We start from the raw sequence: 25493 nt of genomic DNA on the forward strand, positions 1-25493 counted from the left end.
ATACTGTCTGTCTTTGGGAGCGAGGTGTCATTGGGAAAGGTGGCCCCCCTAGCCTATGGACATAACTTAAAAAGGAACTCAGCTGAGCCACCAGAAGTCAACACTCCTGGCAGCTGGGGGATTAATACTTAGGACCTGATGAGAGATCTGGATGGCACCCTGCAGCACTTGCCGCAGATACGATGACTGTTTTCAATTCTTTTGCCTTTGTGTTGTGTCTAGATTCCAGGAACCAGGAGGTTGTTTGCTGTACTCTCCCTTGTACAGTTAGCTGTCTCTAGTGCCTGAATGCACTAATTGTCCTTTGGGTATGGATGAGGTAATGAAGGAAAGGGATGCTGGGAAGAGAGGCCACATGAGAAGGTTAGTGTGGGCGTAAGACACAATGCAGAGGATTTGTGTTTGTGCCATCTGCCTGCTTCTATGATTCATCTGGGTCTGTGCACCCTTGTAATCAGCAGGCTGCAGCGAACTAAGTGTTGCTTGCTAAAGAAAAATGAAAGCTGGGACTTCAGCAGGGAGGAAAGTATATGCCTCACCGTGATGAGTGCAAACAAACACGCAGCATCGGGAAAGCCACACAGAATGAAGCTCTGAGAAGACTGTTAGTGTTTCCCCCCCACGTCCCAGGGGAAAAGGTGTAAGTAACAGAATTATTCCAATTGGTCAAGAATTCATCTTTCCTGTCACTTGTCTCTTGTGGGAGTTCAAACTTGCTCAGTCCCACCCATTTTGATTGAAAGTGAAAAGAAGGACATTTTAATTTAAGAGCAGAAGATGGAACTTGAGAGCAGAACAAATTTGGCAAATGTAAATTCTTATCCAAAACCCATGCTTCCTGTACTTGGCACCTTGTTTCCCTGATTCTGCGTGATGTCCATCTCTTTTTCTCATTGCAGTTTGAATTCAGGCATGTGTCTTTCCTCTCAGCTTCACTATGCGTAAGAGGATACTTGGCATGAGTGAACTCATCCTGGCTGATAGGAAACACTTATAATTAGGCAAAGAAACTCAAAAGAACTGAAGCCCTTTTCCCTCTATGAGCATCTTTCACTAACTGCCCTAGGAGTTGGTGCCTACCGTTTGGATTAGATTTAGCTACGGGGCAGGAAAGGGTTAAAGGAGTTAGAAAGAATTGAAATGAAAATGAAAACTTTTTTCCCTATTAAGATAGCAGAAGTTCAAATGTGAATCACCGTTTTGCATAATAATCATGGCCATATAATAATAGATAACGTTGTTGAGTTCTTTCTTAGTGCTGAGCGCTGTGCTAAGCACTTTGTAGGGGTTATCTCATTTTATATTCATCATGACTCAGTAATGCAGGTATTATTACAACCTCTCAAGACGGATGATGAAACTAAGACTTGGAGAGGTTGGGCAAGTTGCCTAAGTGTGGAGGTAAAATCCAAATCTAGGTACCAATGTTTCTGAACCACTCCTGTACTGCTTCAGTAGCTATGGGATGGGGATGGGGGAGTGATTTGAATGGGGAAATGGAAAATGTCCTCACATTGGCCTCCTAGGGAAAAGCCCTTCTGAAAAGCAACCTACTGTAGGTTTCCTTCTTGTAGCTCAGACCATTTTCTTTTATGCTAACTAGAGAGACCAAAGGGATGGTTGAGATCTCAACCTTAAGTCAGAACCTTAAGATGGAATCTGGGAACTCTGATATTAATTCAGAGTCTGTGGCATGAAGATGATGACTGAGGCCATAGGTTTGGAAAGATTGTTCCAAGAGGAAATGTGCAAAAAGGAGGTCAAAGAGCTCAGGCTGGATTTTTGGAAGCCAACATTTAAAGGACATGTAGAGGAAGATAAGCCAATAGGAAGGTCCAGAAAGAAGAGTTAGTCTTTCTGTGGTAATCCAGAAGAGAGAGGTGTGTGGCTATGCAGAGGCAATGAGGCAAAACTGTCAGGTTGGATGACGTCTTCTAAGACAGGGGAGATGGAAGGAAAGATCAGAAGAAAGGTGACTACATTAGAAAGTGGAGAGGAAGCAGAGTTAAGGAAGTCCATGCCAGGATCTGTATAATCTTAAGGAAGTAGAATGTTCATTTCTTTAGGGTTTTCATACTCAATTCCTTCCTTCCCCAAGTATCCCATTAATTGCTACACCTGCCCCAGGTGGCACTCAAGCAGGAGCACCCCAACCCAAGAGTAATCCAGCTGTTGACCTTGACAAAATCATGTTGGCTTGACAGAGAAATAAAAATGTGTCTGTGCCTTTGCTGGGAAGCTGGTGATAGAGACCATGGCTGCACCACTGCCAACTCTCATGTGGCTCTGTTGATAGGGGTTACACCCTCTGATGAACTTCTCCAAACTTTCTTGGAAAACCAGTTGGGCAGTTTTACCTTTTGTCTACTGCCTTGGATGGATCTCATTTTTATCCCGTTTGGGGTTAAGTATTTTCTGGCTCCCTCCTGCCCTTGGAGCATCCAGAGACAGGTGACATGTGGACACTCTGCTCACTCCTCTTTCTACTGGGGACTTTGGGCTGAGGCCAACTCTTGTGAGCACTAAAGTGCTTGGGGGTTGGCAAATTCAAGGTAAACACTGCCTGACATCAGACTCCTGTGAGATATCCTACATCGAGACTCCCAGAGTGGGAGCTTGCAGCCTGGCAGGTCTTCCTTTTCTTCATGATCTGGTGCCTGCCTCATTTATGTGGCTATTAGGTGAATATTTTGTACTTTGAAAATATATGAAACCCATTGGTCAGTGGAGTAGGATTTTAGCACTCCAATCTCTCATTTTTTGGACAAAGAGACTGAGGTTCAGACAGGATTGACTTGTCCAAAGTCACATGGCTGGGGTTTGAACCCGGGTCTTCTGGTTCCTAGTCCATAGCTCTTCTCATTTTTATCATGCAATAAAAGGTAGCTCATCACAGAAATGTAAAGAGAAAGAATGGCGACCTCTCTCCTTTCCCACAGTTCTTATCAGTTTTGTGTCTCTTGCTCCCAGTTAGACAGGTTATAATTGACTTTGACTCTTCATGGAGGGGTACCCATAGCTCACACTCATAGCTAAAACCAACTCAATCCCCTGAATCATTTCTATTTACAATCTATTTCCTGGATTTAAAAAAGTAGTGAACAAATCTCTTCTTTCTGCAGATAGGAATATACCCTTAGGACAACAATCCTGGAGAAATTTGACTTAAATTTAACCAGATTATAAAACACTGGGGACAGGCACTGGTGGAGGTGGGATGCGATTATCATAGTAACTCAGTGATGAGTGTTTAGTGTAGTCTATTCTAAGTTCATAACAACGCTGGGCATTGTTCTATTTTACTGCACAGGAAACTGGGTCACAAAGAAGTTAAGTAATTAACCCAGGTCCCTAGGGTTAATTATGTTAATTAAGTGTCAGTGCTGGATTTCAAATCTTGGTTTAACTGGCTCTGATGGCTATGGTCTTTCTACTACCCAGTGGTTCTCTAACTTTCTGAGAAGATTATTTAAAAAGCAGTTTCCACCCAATCCAAGGATTCTGATTTAGCAGGGCTGAGGTAGGTTGGGGAATCTATATTTTTAAAAATGCCCTCAGTGGTTCTGGCATAAAGTGTTGGGAATTCCTGAAGGAAAAAAGCAGAGAGGTGGGGGGCAGTGGGTACAGATGGCAGCTTCCTGTCTTTGACAGCTTGGCGCTAGGCCAGCCACTCTCCAAGCCTCAGAGCCTCCCTAGACCTGGTCAGGTGTCCTCTGTCGGCAAAGGGTGGGAGGCCTAGGCAAGCTGTGCTGGAGGAACTCGCACTAAGACAAGGCTCCCCAGTGTGGAAATCCCAAGTTCACCCAGAAGTTTCAAAGTTAGGGATGTAGTTTCTTCTCTGTTGTTTTCCTTTCCAAGAAAGACCCATTTCCAACTATACTCTAAGCCCAGAGGTGGGCCCTTCCCTGTCTCTATTCTTAGTGTTGGCACAAGTGGCCGGCCCAGGGAAGTGCCTAGTGTTCACTGAATCGTGAATGGTGGAGGTCCTGCTCGGGCGTTCAGTCCTGGTGAGGTAGGTTCAAGGGCTTCCCTTTCTAAGTGTCTCCTGTTTGAGAGTTATACTCTGTATGGGGAATACCCTCTGGAATGTAGCTCTAAGGAACACATAGCTGAGGGTCCCAAAGTAGCCAGTTTTCTAAGGTGCATAGAGATGAGTGTGTGTGATAGTTTTTTCCTCCCTGATATTTTACATATTGAATCTCATTTACTTGTGGGAAAATACTATAGAGATTAAATTTGTAATCCAGCCAGCCTATAATTATTTCTTTTCTTTAGCCAATCACTGATACTTCAGGCAGCTCCTTCCCAATCCAGAGTCAGTCAGCAGCAAGTATCATTAACTCGCCTTCTAATATTTCTTCCAGATAATTAGTATGAGATGAGCAATCAGGAGATTCTAAGAGCCTGAAGCTTAATCAAAGAATCTGGTCTTTTGGTTCCTCCATATCATCACATGCCCCAAGGCTCTAATTTCCCAAGTCTACAAACCTCAAAAGCTCAAGGAAAGGCCTCTGATGATTTTCCATAATGTGATTCCATGTGTTATGGAATTCCCTGCTTAGCTCCCACTTTGAAATGTACACTACATTTAAAGTAAGCCAACAAGCACAGAGACACAAGATAACTCACCATCCTGATCATCGAAACTTTATCGTTTACCTGAGTTTCCTCCTCCTCACTCATGTCATCCAGAAAACTGAAAATGGTCCAGGCACAAATTAGTGAAACAGGTGGATGGGAGACATGAAGTGGTCTTGGTGGCTATGGTGACCTGGCGGGGGCATGCGCTCCCCAAAGGAGACAGGTTCCATTTAGACACATCCAGTTTATTCCAAGTGATAACACAGGCGAAGGGCTGGCAAGTGTTCTTGTTCTTCAGGAGAAGCTGCAAATATGAATGAGATCTCCAGATTTAAAAGATGGGGTGTTATAGATCTCCCTCCCTCCCTCCCTTCCTTCCTTCCTTCCTTCCTTCCTTCCTTCCTTCCTTCCTTCCTTCCTTCCGTCCCCCCTCCCTCCCTCCCTCTTCCCCCCCACACCTTATTTCCTTGTCCTACAAATATTGTTTATGTCCTCCCCAAAATTCATACATTGAGGCCCTATCCCCTCTACCATGTGATGATAATGGAGATGGGATCTTTGGGAGGTAATGATGGTTAGATTAGATCATGCGGGTTGAGCCCACATGGTGGGATTAGTGGTCTTATAAAAGGAAGAGAGAGATCTTTTGCTTGCCTCACATGCATTCACTGAGGAAAGGCCACGTGAGGACATAGTGAGAAGTTGGTGACTGCAACTCAGGAGTGAGCCCTCACCAGGACCTGAATTCACTGGCACCTTGATCTTGGACTTTTCAGCCTTGAGAACTGTGAGAAAACACATTTCTGTTGTTTAAGCCACCTGGTCTATTGTATTTTATTAGAGCAGCTCAAGAAGACTAACACAGTTGATCATAAGTGCTGGACAACAAATTATATTCTTAGATCAGATGATTGCTGACCATTTGTCTGCTTTGTTGTAAAAACGGCATTAAAAAATGAAATTAGGGATGGACGAGTGGGTACAAAAGGGAGAAGGAATTAACACAATTTTGAGGTAACAGCACATAGGTAGGGCAGGTTGGCTGTTTCCTAAACAGCTGTGCTCGAAGTAATATTTTAGCAAGATGGGGGCTTTGGAGCCTGTCTGGGAAGGCTCAATTTCCTTCCCTCCCTCCCTCCCTCCCTCCCTCCCTCCCTCCCTCCCTTCCTTCCTTCCTTCCTTCCTTCCTTCCTTCCTTCCTTCCTTCCTTCCTTCCTTCCTTCCTTCTTCCTTTCTCCCTCCTTCTTTCCCCCCCTCTCTCTCACTCCTTATTTCTTTGTCCTACAAATATTTATGGATCACTCCCTCCCTAACCGCCCCGCCACCCAACGAACTGCACTAGGCCCCTGAGAATACAAAGGAGCAAATGACTTGGTCTTTGTCTTTCAGGAGCTTTAGGCTCGCTAGAGCTCTGATTTGTCTAAGTGGAGCTGTGAGGGAGGGCAAGTTTTCTGGGCCATCATTTCTGCACCCGTGACCTGGGAGTTGACATAGCACTAGTGGCTGCTCTGATTCAGAGTCAAGTGAGAGGAGGTGCTTGAATGCTGCTCTCCTGTATCAACATCCCCCTGCTAATTTAGATCAGAATTGATTATTTGGTTTTGGGCAGCATGGCAGAGGGGAGAAGGTTCAGAGAGGCCTCACTGCTGAATCGCTTTCCTTTGGGCAGGTTGGATTGTGATTGCCAGGCAGTGAAAACATCCATAACCCTGAGTGGTCATGGGTTTGAGTATGTGTAGCCACTGCTTCTATAACTTGGCTGCTGGTGGCTGGTGGTAACGAGGACAAAGAGAGAAGAGACTTTTATGTTAGAGAAATGTAGTGTTTATAATAAAAGATACCTTGTAGCATTTCTATAAAAAGTATTCAGGCAAGTAAAGGACAGTCAGTAAACCATCTGCTAGTGTGGCCCACCCAAAGCCCATTCATGTATTTACTCAGTAACCTATCGTCGTGGAGGGCATTGGATTAGGAGCTATGGATATCAGTGATTAAGCTGCAGGTCTTGCTTGGTTTGGCAGTTGAAAACCTGATTTTTCCGAACACTGTATCTGCATATCAGCATCATGAAGATAAGGACCCATGGCTGCATAGGTCTGGGGGGGAGAGCAGAGGGCTTCTGGCATTTAATCTCTGTTAAAAGTACATTTCAAAATCATTTTACCAGCATATCAAAGCTGTAAAATATATTAAGTTAAATGTGAGAAAAAAATTAGAGATGTTAACTGTTAAAATCTAGAGTATTTTAGTTGAAAGACTGGGACATGAGAAGTAAATTTTCAACTTGAGAACACTTTGTCTCAAGGGAGATTAAAAAAAAAAAACACCTTAAAAATAACAAGAGCTTCAAAGCAAGTGTTTTTATCACTGGCAAAGCAGGTGGTCCCACATTGATTGTATACAGGGATCAGGGAAGCTTAAACTTAACATGCTTAATGATGTTTTAAAGTTCTGCTAAAAGACATTATTTTGGGATAGAAAAAAGTCTATTTATTCCATTCTAGGTACTCCGAAGCAGGGTATGGATTCTGTTTTCATCTTCCAATGCAAGCATGTTTCCACAGGGTTGAGATCTGGCATGGACAACGTCAGCCTGAAACGATTACTTTCTGGAAATTTGCAGTGAGTGGAAACAGTCATGTAGAGCTGTGGATCTTGCTACCTGGATCAATAACTTCTTCTAGTTAAGATTCTTGCCAAGGAAAAGCAAGGAATATCAAATTTCATAGACCTAACGAACCACTGGAAACTGTTTGCACCCATGTGTGCAAAGATCGCTTTTTATGATTTATACAAACCAAAGCACTCATTGGAATAAGAATAATAGTTAATGTTTATCTATCATTTATTATCCTGGCCACTGTGCCAGGTATTTACATACAGTGAGTTATTTAATCTCTGCAACAACCCATGGGTAGGTACTATTATTTTTCCTTCTTTATAGGTAAGAACACTGAGGCTCAAAAATGCTAAATTACAGAGTGGGATCAATGTGTCGCTGGCTTAGAAAATGAGTCAAGTTCCATATGTGTGAATAAATGGGAACATTCCCACTTCCTTGTCACTTGGTTTTCTTTCTCAAGTTTGGTGTGTTTGCCCTGTGTTCACAGGATATTGTTAACTTCTTAGTCCTTTGAAGAAAAATCAATTTTTTTTCTTAAGAAGAGACTTTTGAAACTCACCATATGAATTCAAGAAGTATAGGAGAAAATCGAATTTCACAAATGGGATACCAACAGCTTGGAAAAATCCATTGCTTTCGCAGAGTTTGTTGCTGAGGGAACCCTGCCTTTCCCAGCATCCTTGACGTTTCTTCCTCAAACAAAAGGTAACGAAATGCAACCAACTGACTCATTTTCTAAGTGAATGACATATTTACCCTACTCTTTAAGTTTAAACTCTTAGCAATTCTCCAATCCTTAGTTCCCATGAAATGTAATGTTCTCTTCCTAAAATGTTTGGCCAAGTTGGGGAAGGTGGGCATGGTAGTGTGAGCCTGTAGCCAAGTTCCAAGGTTCGCTTGAGGTCAGAGGTTGAGACTAACCTGGGCAATATAGCAAGACTCTGTCTCTAAAAAAAAAAAAAAAAAAAAAAAATTAAAAAAGAAAATGTCTGGTCTTCTACAACCCAGCCTTTCACTTCTCATTCCCAACCATGCTCTGGGACCGCCTCTCTCCTGTGCTGAGGAAGGCTGAGAACACAGTGCTCAATCCATCCTACATTGTTGCCTTTGCTATGACAGTTTCCCCTGGTCTCTTCCTCCTCTGAGTAGCTTGAGGGCCACTTCTGAACAGCTGCAGAGTTGAGCTGCTCCTCAGTACACTTCACTGTTGAACCAACCTGGGCCACAGGTGTTGCAGTAAGGTTGTCTTCAGAGCCTCACCCTGAAGGAAGAAAGTCTGTGAAGTTTCTGGCCCTGGCATGAAGCTGCAGAATCTTGGTGAATCAAGCAACTTCTCCAAACCTCAAAGAAGGCACTTTGAAAATTGTGAAGCACTAATTGAAGGAGAGAAGAGTGTCAAGGATTCCATCTTCCACTTACTAGTAGTTGTCTTATTTAGTTGGGACTACCAACCCCCAGATAGCCTTCATCCCTGGAAACGTGCCTGAGATGCATGTCTCTTCACATGCTTGGGCCTTACAGAATGTGCCAGAAGCCGGGGTTAAACAGTGTCAGCTGGATGAACACATTTCAGTGGCGAAGGCTGTTGGAAACTACCACTGTGTTACATTTCACTTTAAACTCCTCACCTTGAAGTGAAGCTAAGCCAGGCCAGAGAATTGAATGGATTTGCCCTTGGCCACAGTATGAGGTGGTGGAGTAAGCGGAAGGAGAATGTGGTATGTGTTACAGGCTGTCAGTATTTGCCAGACTATGGTCTTTTAAAAAATATATACATACATTGCACAAAGAGTTTGGCATTATAAAAAGAATCTTTTAAGTACCACAGTCTTTTATCCAGAACATTATTAAGAACTTTTTATTAAAAATTAAGATGCCTCAGAAACCATATAAAATTTTAACAGGCTCTACCTTTCCACTTCGCCTTTTCCAGGGCACCTCAGGAGAGGTGGTGGAATTCTCGAACAGTTGGAGAGCTCTGCGAGGAACATTCTGCTTTGCCAATTTGTCCCTGTATTGGCCCAGGGCAGCCATTTACCACCTTGTTTTTGGTTATTTCAGCTGCTGCTAGGCGTTCTCCTTCAAACACACCTGCATTGCTGTGAGGACACTGCCCCACAGGCAGAACGCAGTGTGTTTCTCAGAGCTGCGGACTGTGGGCTGTGGGCTCCCACAGCCCTTTGTGTGTGAGCCCATGGTCACTCACCGAGCTCTTCTGAACTTCCCTGGTTTCCTCTGACTTCTCTTCTGGACTGGGAACTTAGGTACAGGACCGGCCTCATATGTATTCATCAGCGCAGGTCCCTTTGTTCAACTCAAATGAGTGCCACATGGGGTTTCTTCTTTCTGTGGGCCTCAATCCCTTCTGTGCTCGTCTTTTAAACTAATCTGCTCACATGGGGAGAGCCTTTCAAAATGTTTCCTAAATGTACCTTTTTTTATTTTCAAGAGACCCTATGCCATTCTAGGGTGCTGTAATTTGACAAATAAATCCTTGTCCCACTTTCCCCTGCCCTGGTTTCTCACCTGCATCCTGGCCTTTCGTTCACCTGCCGTCTTTCAGAGTGGAGAGTGCTCACCCTTCAGCCTCCTATTCACTGCAGTCCCCCAAATTCCCTTCTCTTGGGTGGTCTCCTTTATCACTTTCATATTTCTCTAATTCTAATAGCAAGACTTCAGGCCCAGCTTGAGAAAGCATGCATTTTCCTTCGTGTTCGTACAGTCCGTTGGACATCCTTACCATCAGCCCTTGTTGGTTGAAAGACCTGAAAACTCTCAACTGGCCATTTCCTGAGGTTCTCTTTTCTGTTCATGGAGAAGCAACTGAAGCCCTTTAGTCTGGGTACAGTCAGGAATTTTCTGGATTGCTACCATTATTCTTTTATTCAGTAAACATTTGCTGAGTCCCTTCCATATAAAAGTCAGTATCCCAGGGTCTGGGGATACAAGAACATGACCAAGGCCCTGCCTAAAGGGGCTTGCAGGCTGGTACGTGAGACACAGTGACACATATTGTCTTCTATTGGATACCAGCGCAATAGGTTGGAGTGGGAGCAGGATGTATGGGATGCTCCGCCCCATGACAGAGGATGGACCACCTCATTCAGTGAGGGAAGGGGTGTCAGGGAAAGCTGTCACCAAAAATCCCTAGTTGAACTGAGCTGTGAAGCATGATGAGTCATTCGCCAAAGTCAGCCAGGGCATTCCTGGTGGAGGCAGCCACATAGGCAAAGGCTCAGAAGTGTGCAAGGGGGTTGGCTATGTCCATTCTTTTTATGAATGTTGTCAAAGCTTCAGTAAAATTGCCCCTGTGCATTGCTTGTCTGCCCTGCAGGCAGAATGAGCTGTGAGTGGGTTATCAGGAAAGGTCAAAGACTGCATGGCTGGTGCAAGGGGCTGCGGGGCTGGGCCAGGGAAGGGGGAGGGAAGCGTGAGTCACTTGAAAGTTTTGTGTGCTGAGACATGGCTCTTAAAGGAGTCCTGGGGTTTTTGCAGAGGAGAAAGTGCTTAAAGGCAGATTATGCAGCCAACAGTGAGCCAGTAAATGGTTTCACTGGGGCCTATATTGGGACATTTTGGCAACCTTCTTTATTGGGTTTGGGGTTCTCTGGCTATCAGATACCTTTCTCTTCCCTCCTTGTGAATTCCCATGAGGGGTTTAGGGTAAAAATGTGGAGCTTTTAAGCATCTTAATGTGATTTCAATTGCATTTTAATTTTTAATAAAATGTTGAATAAAGTTCTGCTCAAAAAGCCACAGGGATGAGAAGATTCTATTTAATAGGAAGCCCAGTATTTTCATACTGGGAGATAGATGGGTTTAACAAGACCCTGGTACATCTCTTTAGAGTAAATGCAATAAATGGTTCTGTTGGAATGGGAAAGAAGGGAGGTGCATACATACATGCATATATCTTATTTTTCTGTATAGCCAGTAATTCCACTCTTTGGAAGTAACCGCCGAGCTTTTGGCATCTTTGACTAATACCCTTCTCATATGATAGTTACACTGCTGCAAAGACGGTACAGACATCTGAGCCAAACATTTTTCTGTTTCGTTTGCAAGAAATGGAACTGACAGATATACCTGTCTATTTTGTTTCCAAGAAAATGTCTTGTTAGAAATGTGTGAAAATATATTATATGACAGTTGCTGAAAATGTTTCAGATGCAGCAATAAACTGATTGTGGTTTTTGGACCAGATGTGCACCATGTTTAGAATTTATTGTACTTCTCTGTATTCTAGCCCAGTGCTTAAGTAAATAGAGAGAAGTGCTTCGCTTTTCAGTGAGACTTCTTATGTGGATGAATGGCATTTTCCTCCATTTCATGATGGGAAATGATAGGAATCATGCAAATTGGAAAGAGTCGCTCACCTCACACCCATTGTGTAGCTGAGAAGACTCAAACTAAGGGCCTGCTGTTTTTGTCCTGACGCCTGAGGTTAAGGAGAAGACTTAGCCTGCAAACGCCTATAGCTTAACTGTGCCGTGTTTTCTGACTCACTTAGAAACTAAAGAAATGCACTTAATGTCTGATTGTAGTATTTTCAGTCCCTGCCTTTTGATCTGATGCATTGTAGAATCTAGTCAGAACTCGGTTGATTAAAAAGGCAGGAGACTTTTTCATGCTTACCCCTGTGAGACTCCAGGCAGCCTTTGTCAAAGGTGTTAGACATTTGTTTTTCTATGTGTGCTCAGTAAAATGGCTTCTAAGTGTAGAAATGATCTGCGTGTTGTGATTGATCTGCTTTTTTATGCTATCTGATGTTCCATTTCACTTCTAGAGGCACGTTGATCTTAAATAGTGAAAGATTTGTCTCATTTCCTTGCCAAGGAGGATTGTGTTTCCAGCTTTTTGTTAATTCTGGGCATTTCAACCATTGCTGCTGGGAACATCCTGCTTTACTGTGCTAGGCATTCCTTGGACCCAGGACTGAGGTAAGACGTGGTCCTGCTCTCAGGGAAGCAGTAGGATAGTTCATGAAGGGCATGAAGTCCAGGTGCTTCACACGGGAGACCTCGTTTAATGCTCACAGGAACGTTAGATTTTGCGAGGGGTGAGGGTGTTAATTTCTTTATTTAAAACAAACTAAAACCAGGCATCTTGTAGCTCAGATATCAGGATCCAGAACTATTAGCTGCTTGACTACAGAGCTCATGCCCTCCCTCCAGCTCACTGCTTGACTGGTTGGATAGTCAAGACATAACAATGAACATAAGGCTAGAAACGTTTGGAATAAAGGCTAACATAGGCACCAGAGCATTAAAATACATTGTGGGTTAGAGAAGGGTCATTGTGTACATGTAGTCAGTGAAGGAAGGCTTTGTGGATGAGACCTGAGCTGTGTTTGGAAGCCTGAAGATGAGGACAGAAATCACAGGCATGAAGGCACCAAGGAGGACGAGCTTGCAGGGTTGACCAGACTGCCAGGGTGCAGACGTGGAGAGCTGGGGAGAGGGGAATAGGAAAGAAGGGGAAGATGGAGGGCAGGCTGTTTAGAGTTCCATGAGAAACTCTGTGTGTGTGTGTGTGTGTCACATGTATGTCAGGAGGGTTTACAATGTGAAGGAAGCATGCCATTTAACTAAAAATCAAAATGTTTGGGGGATATACGATGCTGAAATTTCCCATTGTAGTCAGAAAAAGTGGTGTTTTAATAATGAGGAGAATGTCATGTTTCTTTTCTTATCAGATAATAAAATAAGTCAACTTCTTTGCTGAGTTGTAAGTGGCTGAGTTGTTGGTAAAGTGAACAAATTCCCTTTGAGTTTCTTTGATAAAAGGAGGCAACGGGGAGGGGAGATGGGGCAGGTAAAGGAGGACCGGTGTGCAGACCAACACAGCCCCGCTGTTTGTCTGATTATCTGAAAGTGCTTGGAAACTAGGAGGCAGATAAAAACATATTAAGAAAAGAGAAAATCCAGAGGAAAAACCTGGGGAGCCCGGGGAGCATGCAGCGTGACTCTAAACTGGGATTTGGGATGGGGTTATCTTTTTTCTCAGAGTACAGCTTTTTACACATTTCCAACAAATATTCACTTATGCTACCAGGGACGGTAGCATAAAGTGTGAAGGGATGAAATATAGTTTCCTTGCTTTTTTCCTTTTTGCTTATAGGGAGATACCTAGCAACATTTAATACCATTTAAAAAACACTTATAGAAATTAACAACCTGTGATTTTATAATGGAGCAGAAAAAGAAAACTCTAAGACGGAGTGAGTGACTTAGGAATCCCTGTGTAGCCGTCACAGATGCCTGTCTATTGATAGGAACCCAGTTTCAAACATAGAATTTAAATTTAAGAGAAAGATGCACACCAAATTCACGCCTGATTTTTCTGGTGGCTTGAAAGGAAGTAATGGAGTTTTAAAAAATGTGTGAACAATTGAGATGAAATGCTCAATGTGTATACAATCATTTACGTGGCAGGCAATGCACTGCATGCTGGAGCTAAAAGAGAAAGGCCAGGGGCTTTCAATCTATTGAGGGAGGCAGAGAAAAGAGTAATACAAAGTGATTGGTGCTACAATATGCAACAAGAGGTGGGAATGTTAAAAAGGATTGATTTACTAAGACTGGAAAAATCCGAGAAGGCATTATGGAGAAGATTTGAGTGGGTTTTGCAGTATAGATAAGAGTTCAGATGGAGGAGAGAGAAGTGAAATGAAGGAGAATGGCAAGGGGCATTGTAAGTGGAAAGACATACAAGGAAAAACTCAGGCATGTTAAAGTTTACCCTCTACTTGGGGAACAAACCATAGGCCCCCTTTTCAGATTCCCTGAAACTACTATTTCCCTAAACCAGATTGGGAAATGCCACTGTCACTTTGAAGAACCACTGAGTTGTTTTTTGTTTTTTGTTTGTTTATTTGTTTTTTGGTAGGAGAGGGGTTTAATCTGGACTGGATTTGGAGGAAAGGAACTGGCACCAGAGTGGAGGCTGGACGGATGGTGGAACTGACACTGGGACAGAACACAGAAAACAGAATCTAATGCTAGTAAAATCTTTGTTATAGAACTTAACTTTGTGTTGTAATCCCTGTCTCCTCCACTGGCCTACAATGCAAGTTTCTTGCCTTAGTCATCTTTGCATCTCTGTGCCCAACACAGTAGGTGTATTAGTCCGTTTTCATGCTGCTGATACAGAAATACCCAAGGCTGTGAAATTTACAAAAGAAAGAGTTTTATTGGACTTACAGTTCCACATGGCTGGGGAGGCCTCACAGTCATGGCGGAAGGTGAAAGGCACATCTCACATGGTGACAGACAAGAGAAGAACTTGTACAGGGAAACACCTCTTTTTAAAACTATCAGATCTCGTGAGACTTATTCACTATCACAAGAACAGCACACTGGTCCCTCCCACAACATGTGGGAATTCAAGATGAGATGTGGGTAGGACACAGCCAAACCTTACCAGTAGGTTCTTAATAAATCTCTGTTGAATGAATCAGGGGAAGAATGAGCTATTGTAGTTTTTGGTTAAGAGATTGCGATGCAGGTATAAGCCTTTGTGGGAATCTTGGAAAAGGTAATATTTTGGGGGGTTAGAAAATAAGAAAAAGTAAATATCTTAATCAGGTTTAGACACAGCTCTCACTTTTGATATTGACTCTGATAAAGCAGTATGGTTAATTTCTTTGTTAAAGTGCTATTTCATGAGGATGTATTTTCTATAAATCACTGATGAGTTCTTTTGTCCACATTGAAATCTTATTCATATGAGACAGTGAAATGTATAAGGAAAAGTACTATTTAATATATTTAAAAAGATGGAGAAGTGAATTAACAATGATAAATTATGAGCCTTTTGGTGTGGACTGACAGTTATTTTAGCAAGTAAAGGAAACATTTTCTTAATGCTTATCACAGTAGATGTGAGACAAAAAGAAGACAAATCTCCATTTACAATTTTTTTCTTCCAAAACTTCACAATGCAAGATTTACTCTAAAGCCACAACTTAAAGAAAACTAGATGAATGTTTCAGCATGCATTATCACCGTTATCACGTTTAAAATGGCAGAAGCATAGTGCCACCAACTCTGCTTTTGAAAGATGGAGGTACCCCAACTTCAGCTTGACCAACATCAGCTAGACAAAACGGAGAGTGAGACCAAAACCAAACTTTGTGAGGCCCAAGGGTCCCAAAGCAGTGTGTTGGGGCAATATTTTGAAATATCAGCTGAGGTTTTTCTAGTATTTACTGGGGTCCCTTGGTTCTTCCATTCAGTAAACTAGGTCAGTCTGGCTTCATTGTCTTAGGGAAGGTCTGTCATAGAGCAAGTGTAGAAAAAGAAGTAAAGTATTGCCTTTTGAATTCCAAAAGCCTAGGTCCCTCTAGAAAGTGAAGAACCTGGTACAGATGAGCTAAAATAACTGAGCTGTGAGGGCCGGTTATCCACCCCAAAGCGGGTAAAGATTCCTTGGTGTCAAGAAGCATCAGGGAGTTGTGGGAACATATTTGGAAGTGTCTATGTGGATCATCTCTGAGAAAGAGGACTGGTGCTCAGTCTCTACCCAGACTGAACCCTGGGAAGTACGATTCCAGAACCCCCAATAGAATTGTGGGAGCTGTGTTTACCCAGGGCCTGGGCCTCAGTTTCTGGGTAGTGCTCAAAGAAGACATGGTTGTACAGCGATGAAGGGCCTTCAATCGTACCAGTTTCCATGGGAAGAATGATTCTTTGAGCCAAGTAGATGGGCTTTCGAATAGCCCCACAGTTTCTCACACCCCAGCATGGTGTGGAGTGGTGAGTGAATTACTGGGCACCAGAGAGGAGTGCAAGGAGAAAGAAGAGCAGAGGCAAAGGTGGGAACATGGACTGGGCAGCAGTGAACTTACTGCATGGTAGCCAGGACCAGGTGGGCCCCGGGGCATCAAAGCAGATGCCACTGTGCTCAGCTCAAGATGACTGAGGACCCAATGTCCGCCACCCCATCCCTGCCTACTTAGCCCTGCTCAACCCCTAGAATCCCCATGTGGCTGAGATTAGGCTTCTGCTACCAAGTCACAGGCATGGGCTCTCAAAATAGAAATTCAGCTGTGGTATGGAAAAATAAAGTTATATTTCTTGGACACATGAATCTGGGGACTGAGATTCAAGCCTACCCTTTGTATAACAAAGATAACTTTCATTTGATGAAATCTGGCTAAGAATGGGCACTTCTCTGTCCTGCGTAGATCAGTATGCCCTGAACCTCAGGCAAATACAGAGACGGGTTTGTTGAAAAAAGACACAAAAATCTCTCGGAAACCAAGCAGAAGAGTAAAGCAGGGTCTGAGGGGATTCTTGGAAAGTTAAAAATGACCTTCCTTCTCTGTCGTAACGGGCTACGTGGGCGCTTTGATTTTTCCCTGTGTGCCTTGCCTGTCCCTCTTCATTCTAGAGTCTTCTGCCACCCCAGCCTGCGCAGAGACTGTGATGGCCTTGCCCCAGGCCTCACACCTGTTCAGTTCTAGCAGTGACCTCATAGATAGAGGAAACTCTTTTGTGTCTCTCAGGTCAGTGTCCAACTAACCAGAATCTGATTGGCTCCCTGTGGTCAAGTGTTTACTCCTGTCCAATCACTGGCTGGAGTGTTTTGGTGCTGAGTCACAAACCACATTCTGAGCAGTCAGGGCAGGGCTGCCATGTTGCACAACTGCAGGGTGTGCCTGCCAAACAATACTCTGGGAGCGGCTCCCCTGGATATGTGTGGTGCTCATCCTGCATGGTGAGAGGCAGTGATCCTGACTAAAAGTCCTGCTCTCCTGCTTAGCAAATGTCATAAAATGGTGGAACATAGTGTTGTTGCTGTTTGAATTGAGTGAACATCTTCCTAACATATGTTGAGTGGCCATATGAATGCATGGAGCGGGACTAGGAGAGCTGACCTTGGCATACTGAATGTTCATGGTGAGCAGATGAGGCTGCCTACTCGGATGGTTCCCTGTTTAGCACTGTGGTTTGGCGAGCAAGCTTTGGTGTTCAACACACCTGTGTTGACATCCCATCTCTGTCTCTGAAAATGTGACATTGCTCAAGTTACTTGATTTCTCTGTCTCAGTGTCTTTATCAATAAAGTGGGAATGAAAATTTCTACAGGAATTCTCAAAAGGAGTCATTTAAAGAACTTAGGCCAGTTTCTGATGCTTCGTAAGTGCCCAATAAGTGTCTGATGTGACTTATGTCATTATTATCTCTAATAATTCTATTATTAGTGAATTATTTCACTAAATAATTTTTTCCATTAGTTTATTTCGCTAATTATTTCACTAATTAATTTTCATTCTATTAGTGAAATAATTCACTAATTCACTAATGTATCACCAATACTAGAATTATTAAAATTATAGTGAATTAATAGAATTATTAGTGATATATTAATATAATAGATTAGTAATATATTAGTATAATAGAATTATTAATGATATATTAATAATAATGTAATTATTAATGATATGTTACTGAATTATTATTAGTGAACAATTATTAGTGACTTAGTGATTATTAGTGGATTATTAGTAATATTTTAGTGAATATTAGTGAATTGTAATACAATTAATAATTCTATTATTAGTGATAGTAAACAAGATGCATTTTACGGTCTTAAAATGTTAATGACCCATTATATGAAAGGCATTTATTTATCTGCATTTAAGATACTGTATGTTTCGTTAAGATCCTTGTAATTAAAATTAAAATCAGAATCACAATATTATACCAACATTGATACAAGTAATAACAACAACAATGATGATGATGATTAAAAACCTGGATAAAATTTTGTCTCAGGCTTAGTGTGCTTTGGGTATGCATGTATTTATCATATTTGATTTTGATTTTATTTTAAAAATTTTGTCTTGACTTTTTTTCTTAGCATCTTGACCCTTTTGTGACATCTAGCAGGATGTATTTTTTTTCAAGATACATGTTTCACAAACAAAATATATGTTTATATCTGACTGTACCCAAGCTGCTAATTATGGGCATCTCTTTCTATAGCTCACTATTAATCACTCATGTCATTTGGGGTTATATAGAAAACAATTTATGTTACCAAATCAAATCCTCCCTTAAAAATGTTTGCCCTGGAAGTGAGGCAGGAGGAAATCACAAACTGTTATTATTTTCCCTTAGATGGATCTAAATATTAACATTCTCTTAGCTTTAAAGATTATTTTTATGCCGCTCCTTTATAAACAATTGAAGTTCACTAACTCTTCTGTTGTCTCGGGTTCTGTCTACAGCATACCCAAACAACTCAGCTAAAAAAATGGGCAATCAGTTCAACAGGTTATTTGGCCTTATGTGCAGAAAATAAAAATGTTTGAATAGCTTAAAACATGTTAAAAAGCATAGCGTATAGTAAACTCAGTTGAATGTTTAAACGTAGGCTAAGTATCTCTCACACAGAGGAGGGAGTTGCCATTTCTAGATCTCATTGCAACTGTATTAACTACCCAACTACCAGGGCAACAACCAGCAGCCACAGTGGCAGTAGAAGTAATAGTAGTAGTTATAGCAGGAGGAGGAGGAGGGAGAATAAACTATTAATAGTATGAACAACAGTAGTAGTTGTAGTGATTGTTGTAATAGTAATAGTTAACACTATATGTACACATTGTTTTAGGTACTTCATGTACAGTAACTCGTTTAATCTTTACAGCAACCTTAAGAGATAGTACTATTATTTCTCCATTTTACAGAAAAGGAGACTAAAATTCCAAGAGGTAAAGTCATTAGTGGAGGAACCAAGATTTGGAAAACAGTGATAATGGCTGATATAGATCAAATATTCGTGCTTCTCAGCTACTGACATGATTACCCCATTGAACCTTCACAGTGAGCCCAGGAGGTGGATTTCTTATCCCCGTTTAACACAGAGGGAAACTGAAGCTTGGATGCCCACCCGATGAAATGGCAGACTGGGTCTGAAACCAAGGGTCCAAAGCCAGAAGTCCAATCTTGCTTTCAGTTTGATGGTATCTTGCAGATTCCACTTGGACTGGTTTGTCGAGGGAAGAGAAATCATCTAAGTAGAAGCTGTTGCCTTGAGGGGGAATCTGGGTACCTACCTCTCCCTGAGGAGTGTTCTCCCACTGCCTGTCCTACAAAGAGGGTGCTTTTCTTCTGAACCACCCTGAAAGACTCCTAAATTTGAGGGTGAGGCAGTAGGGTGAGACGAGTGAGGCACTTGTCCTGGGCACAGCATTTCAGGGGACACTAGATATCCAGTAATCAATATAAATAATATTTTATTTACTTATTTATACATTTTTGAGACAGGGTCTTTGTCACCCAGGCTAGAATGCAGTGGCACAATCACAGCTCACTACAGCCTCAAACTCCTGGGTTCAAATGATCCTCCTTCCTCAGCCTCTCAAGTATCTGGGACCACAGGTGTGTAACACCTGCTGGGCTAAGGGATAAGTAATATTTTAATGCAACATTTAAAAATAGGTAAATAATAAACACTTAAAATACAGTTTTAAAAAATCAAAATAAATACCAAAAATCCACACCTGAACAAGATCTCCACATTGAACATAAAGATGGGATCAGTTTGGTCCTGGGTCTCTGGACTCCTGGATGGAGACCAGGTGGGCAGGTGAGCCTGGTGCTGTCCTCACCAGGGCTTTCTTGGGTCTCGAGCAACATTTGGGTTCCTCTGTGCAACTGTCTACACTACTGCTCACCCAGGCCTCTGTCACAGTCACCGTGATGCATGAGCAGTGCTTCTTTAGGCATCATGTCACCAAAACAATATTTCATCATGCAGTGCTATTTTTAAAAAGTGAGGATGGTATTTTCCAATGATATGTGAAAAGAGTTACACCTCTTCCCTCTCCACCTTTTCTCTCCAGAATCCAACCAAAGAAGTTGTTTAAAAAAGAAACAGTCAATGCCTTTTCCACTTTTTAGATCTGCATATTGGGCCACTCTTGGTTCCTTTTTTCTTATTTACTACTTGAGGGTGTCAATTTAAGAAAACCCAGCTCTCCTACCGGCAAGTCAGCTGGGACACATGTGTTCTGTTACTCTCTTCCAAAGGCACTGTGGAATTGTCCAGTCCCAGAGGCCTTGGGCTTTGAGGACGCAGCCCGGCAGTCGTGGTGCTGAATATGAATATAGTGGCTTCCCAACCCAAAAGACATTTCACTTATTATTTTAAAAATATTTTCTTTGGGCTCTTTTAATCCTCAGGGACATTGGCTTGATGAATAGCAAATAAATTCCCTAACCAGACTGTTGTTATAAATATCCATGGCATTAATTCAAACCATTTGCATTGGAAACTTTTTTTTTCCCCTGGAGGAAAAGGGGTGGCTGATTTAACCTCAACATTTGGGACACGTTTTTCCCTAAAATAACTACAACATTCATCATTTTTTTTTCCTGCTGGTGTGTCAATTTTTTAATGAGAGGCTGGGTCCCTTTAGTACCTTTGGTCTCCATAGTAACAATTTCATGTGTTTATTCTGGCTTACTGAAATAAAACACTGAGGAAAAGGTCAGTGACTCATTTTTGATTGGGGGTTACTCTAATTAGAGGATGATTATTTAAAATTTGATCTCTAACACAAAGATACTATGTGCTTAAAAATAAGACCATGGCAAGCATTTTAAATGACAAATGATGAGACATTTAGACAGTGAGAGGCTTCCCAACTATGGCTCTTTCTTCACAGGTGCAGGTGTTTTCAAGATTATTATTGTTTTCATCCGTGTTTAACCGACCTTGACTTCTTGCCATTCCCTCTCTGGTAGCAGGATCTGAGTAATGCATTAAGTAATGGATTAAAGTGTCTGGAATAACTAATGCAGTTCTAGGAGTCAATTTAGACCTATGGTATATGCATCTGAGATGAGCTGAATCAATACAATAAAGTCCTCTCAGATGGCTGCTGAGTGGCCAGGGGAGGCATAAATCGTGCCTAGGTACCATGTTTCTATCCCCTCGGTCACTGCAGGTTTTGGATTTGTGGGAAGGCAGAATGGGGCATGCAGTGCTTTGTGATTGTTGTGTTGGGTTGCCGTTGTTTGATTTAACATGTATCATGCCTTTCTTTCCTCATCTGTGAAATGGCAATAACAGGGGAAGCTGCATCATAAGGTGTTTGAGGGGATTAAATACAATAATCATGCATGCACAGGGCTTAGCAAAAACTAGACTCGGGAAATACCGCAGCAATGTTGGCTGTTATAATTTTTCTTTTACTTTCATTATTTGATTGGCACTTTGGCCTTTGGACTGAGTTCCTTTGTTCTCAAGGGAATTGCTTAAAACGAAGGTAAAACTCTGAGTGGCAAGTGAAGTTTCCACTATAGAGAGTGAGAAATCAGTTTGAGCAGGTGTGGATGTGGATTCTGCAGGGGACATTCTGTGGGGAACATGGTCCTCCGTTAGGGCTCCATGAGGCTTTGCTCTGTCATGGCTGAGAGCCAAGGGCTGCTTTGTCCTCTGGAACCCAGGCTCCCGTGAACTGGCTCACAGGACAAAGGGCAGAGCTCAGGTAGTGGCCATCAGGCCCTATCTGGTTGAATCTCCATCAAGCAGATTTATTTAAAACACAAGAGATGCAGACTTGGCTGGCAGAATTGGATGTCAGCCACACCCGTGTGACCCCATATTGTGGCCTAACAGGATGACTCCATGAGACACAGTGAAACTAGGTTGACCTTATGAGTGCAAGTTGTGTGGGCTTGCAGAGAAAAGCTGAAAAGTTCAGATAAAATTCTGGGAATTTGAGTGATATGTTTTTCTAGTTACTCTTGAAAATCCATCTCTTTGATGGGTCCTAGTAAATTTTAGACCTTAGAAGCCAGGCCTTAATTAGGGAACTTCACCCGTCCACTTAATTAACAACTATTCCTGGCTGTATGTCAAGCATGTGCTTAGTCAGCTGGGACCCCGCGATTCTCCTCTTTTGGAGCTTACATTTTAGGTGGGAGACAGAGACAGTAAATGAATGAAAAAAGAAAGAAAAATACTGTAAAATATTACAGGCTATGAAGGAATAACGTGCTAGAGAACATTTGTCAGACTCTTGACCTTTCTGTGCTGCAGCTAAGGATGGAAATAATGTTCTATGGTAAAGATTGTGGAGTGAATCCTTCTCATGAAGTGTTGATAGCGGCTTGATCTTTCCTCTTGGGTTGTACAATTGGACTGAGCAAAGTGCTCTCTATTGCTGTTCTTATTTTAGCTGTGAATAATGACGTTGCTAGGGCCCAAGTCTTTGCTAGCTGTTATAATTACCATTTTTATTCTTATTGCCAGAAAACACAGCTTTGCAAACTGATTTGCTCACAGACTGCTTCCTCCTCATCCCCAGTAAGTATCTCGTGAATCTTGTGTTTCCCAGAACACATTTTGGGAAACGGTGTTTCAGAAAATGCAATTCCAATGGGCCTGTCTTATGAATTTGCAAAGAGCAGTGAGTATGTCTTCAAAGAGAAATATTCCAGATGAGATGTCTGCACTTGTTGGCTAACCTAGGTTTTTGAATGCCTGGTTAAGGTCACCTATTTTTGGCTCATCATCTACCCCCATTAGTCAATGTTGTTGCAAACTAAAAATAGTCCCTCAAAACAAAACAAAACAAAACAAAAACAACAGATATTTAAGGGCAAACAAATAAATTCCATTGTACAGTTTTATGTAAAATAAATAAATGTAAGGTAGTCTTGTTTCTAAAGTTTGCAGAAGGATAAAATGATACAGAAATTCCTTTGGGGAAATACTGTGCATGTCACGACATGCTGTTTCTCTTTTCCATCCTTAGACTATTTTAGTTCTTAAAGATTTTTAAATTACATTCTTTGCTTAACGTATTTAAAAATATTATAATAGGTGTAAAGAGAATTGACTGGTGCATCCACTTGGCTCTCTGGGATGTGGGGGTGCTGTCAGAGGCTGCTGGCTATGTCCCAGGGTAACTGAATGCTGATTGAGGAGACTTGAACTGAAGCTAACTTCACCACTTTCCAGCTTTCAGCAAGCCTCTTAAACTCTCTGGGCCTTTTTTCTTTCTTCTATAAGAGGACGATAGCACCCATGTTACTGGAATGCTGAGAAGACTAAAGTGAGATAATGTTATGTGAAAGTACCTTGCAAACTATCAAGTCTGAAATTATAATCTGGTTTAGTCTGTGCACTTGGTTGTGATTGCATTGTATTGGGAGAAGGCTGTTGTTGGACCTGGGCTGAGTGATTAAGTCCCGAATTTTGAGAACAGGGGACGAAGGGTCTTCACAATAGAACAGAAGAAGGAAAGGAGAATGGACCTGCGTGAGCGTTAGTGTGGGAAGGGAAATGGATATTCACAAGAAGTAAGGCAATTCAGGGAACACACATTTTCATTGAGCTTAGGGACAGAACAGAATATGCACTCACTGGTATATTTTTTTTCAAACATATATTGAAGCAGGGTGACATTAGGTGAGTAATGTTAGGGTAAATACAATTAAGTATAATTCCATTATCCCTGAAAAACATATTAAAAAGAAACATAGTTCCATTTTCAGTCATGCGGACAAACAAGATAACCTGAAGCCCTCCTGCTAAAAACACTTGGAAATGCCAGCTAGACCATAACAGACATTTTTTTTAAAGTGCATAGTTGAGCTCTCAAGAAAGTAAGAGAAATACCCAGGGATACAAAATAGAGAGGAATCTGAAAATTAGAGTAGTGACAGGTGAGTGTTGTTTTGGCTGCCTTTTATTTTCAGTAATTGGAGAGTTTGGGTTTAATAGCCTTGCAGGTTCTTAGACAAGGCATGAGGCTGTCAAGAGGTGAGTTGTTGGACCTGAGATCCCTCCCTGTACCTGCCTAAAGGTACACGCCAAGAGGGTGGGCTTTCAGCAGAGGTTGACTCCTGGGGTTCTCAGTCACCCCATATCTTCATTTCCTCAGGAACTGCCCCCACCACCACTGGTTCAGGGGTCTGATGGATATCACAGAGAGCCCCCAGAGATGTGAGGTTGTTTTTCAGATCCTAGAATTGGAGATAGAAGGAAAACAAGAGAAGACCAATGAGCTTGACTTGTGAAATTCAAGGGTAGAGGGTAAGGAGAACTCTGAGAGCCAGAGTGTTGGCACCCCCATCCTTGTGCAAAGGTTGATCATCACCAGGTTAATCCTTCTGAAGAGAAAGGCACAATGCAGAGGAGCCCTCCCCCTCCCACTGCTGAAAATCTGGCAATGTCAGATACAGTCCAGTTCTTATAATTTGGGGTGCTGTAGGGCTGCTGGCTGGTATCTCAAGTGCCTGCTTTGAGACAGAGTAATGAAACAGGAACTTGGGGGAGTTACTCTCTGAACCTCCCATAGGAGATCGAGTTTCTCCCATAGAGGCCTTGCTGCTGGAGTCTCAGGCCTGTAAGAAGAAATTCTAGTTTTTGAGTAATATAAGTGGTAACTTTAAGTTCACTGAGAGTTGCACTGAAGGCCAACTTTTCCCTCTAGTGTACTTATTCAAGAGCAACGATTTGTTGGCAAAAAAAAAAAAAAAAAACAAGTGTAAAGGCCTGGGCTGCAGTAGTTGGAGCCCATCTGTCTACGGCCTTTTTTCAAAGCTTGGGAAAACTGAACTTGTGGATAGGCTCAGTTGGAGTTTGGGTCATTGGGGAACCATGGTTGACAACTATTTACTGTTCAGTCAAGAATATGTTTTCAGGTCATTTGTTCAGCTCTGTGGTTCCCCTTTGGGGCATGGGCTACTTAAAATTTTGTAGAAAAATAAATCCATCTCCCTTTAAAGACTGGCTTCCTTGTTTTTGTTAGAAGGCAGCATAGATTTTGACGCCAGACAAATATGTATCTGTACATTTGGGCATTGCCACTTACTAGTTATATGAACTCAACTATATCTCTTAAATTTTCTTAATTTCCTTACCGTTATGATGTGGATGCTTGGCTTGTTCCAACAGAAATTGGATGTGTTGGGATTTTGGTAACTTCTATTTTTGTGTGTGTGTGCTTCTCCGGACACTTTAATACAAAGTGTAAAATCAGGCTTACTCTTAGCTCCTTGTTAATTTCTTCTGGCATGCAAACAGAGAGGTGAAGTTCAAGGGTAGGGGTGTATACTAAGTAGACAAGGACCCGCAAGCCTAGCTCTGGGACTGGGGGAAGCTGCCATACAGAGCAGCAATTTCCTGTTGGAAATCCATACTCAGGACTTCTCTCAGAGACATTGTCCATAGATAATGCTCATAACAACTAAAAACTAGCAAAGCAACCAGAAGAAAAATATAAATTTGGTTTGACAGTGTTAAAGTGGCACTTGGCAGAATC

General features: G+C 42.1%; 1 long non-coding RNA gene across 1 annotated transcript in view; it reads left to right on the forward strand.

Annotated features, from left to right (window-relative positions):
* Positions 1-358: 358 nt before the first annotated feature.
* Positions 359-25493, forward strand: part of LOC119620070 (uncharacterized) — a 163035-nt gene continuing 137900 nt past the window's right edge. The window contains exon 1 of the long non-coding RNA XR_012092662.1: positions 359-640. This is a non-coding gene — a long non-coding RNA (uncharacterized lncRNA). The remainder of the gene's footprint in view (positions 641-25493) is intronic.

The sequence above is a fragment of the Chlorocebus sabaeus genome, chromosome 3 (assembly GCF_047675955.1).
Source record: "Chlorocebus sabaeus isolate Y175 chromosome 3, mChlSab1.0.hap1, whole genome shotgun sequence".
Classification (NCBI taxonomy): Eukaryota; Metazoa; Chordata; class Mammalia; order Primates; family Cercopithecidae; genus Chlorocebus; species Chlorocebus sabaeus.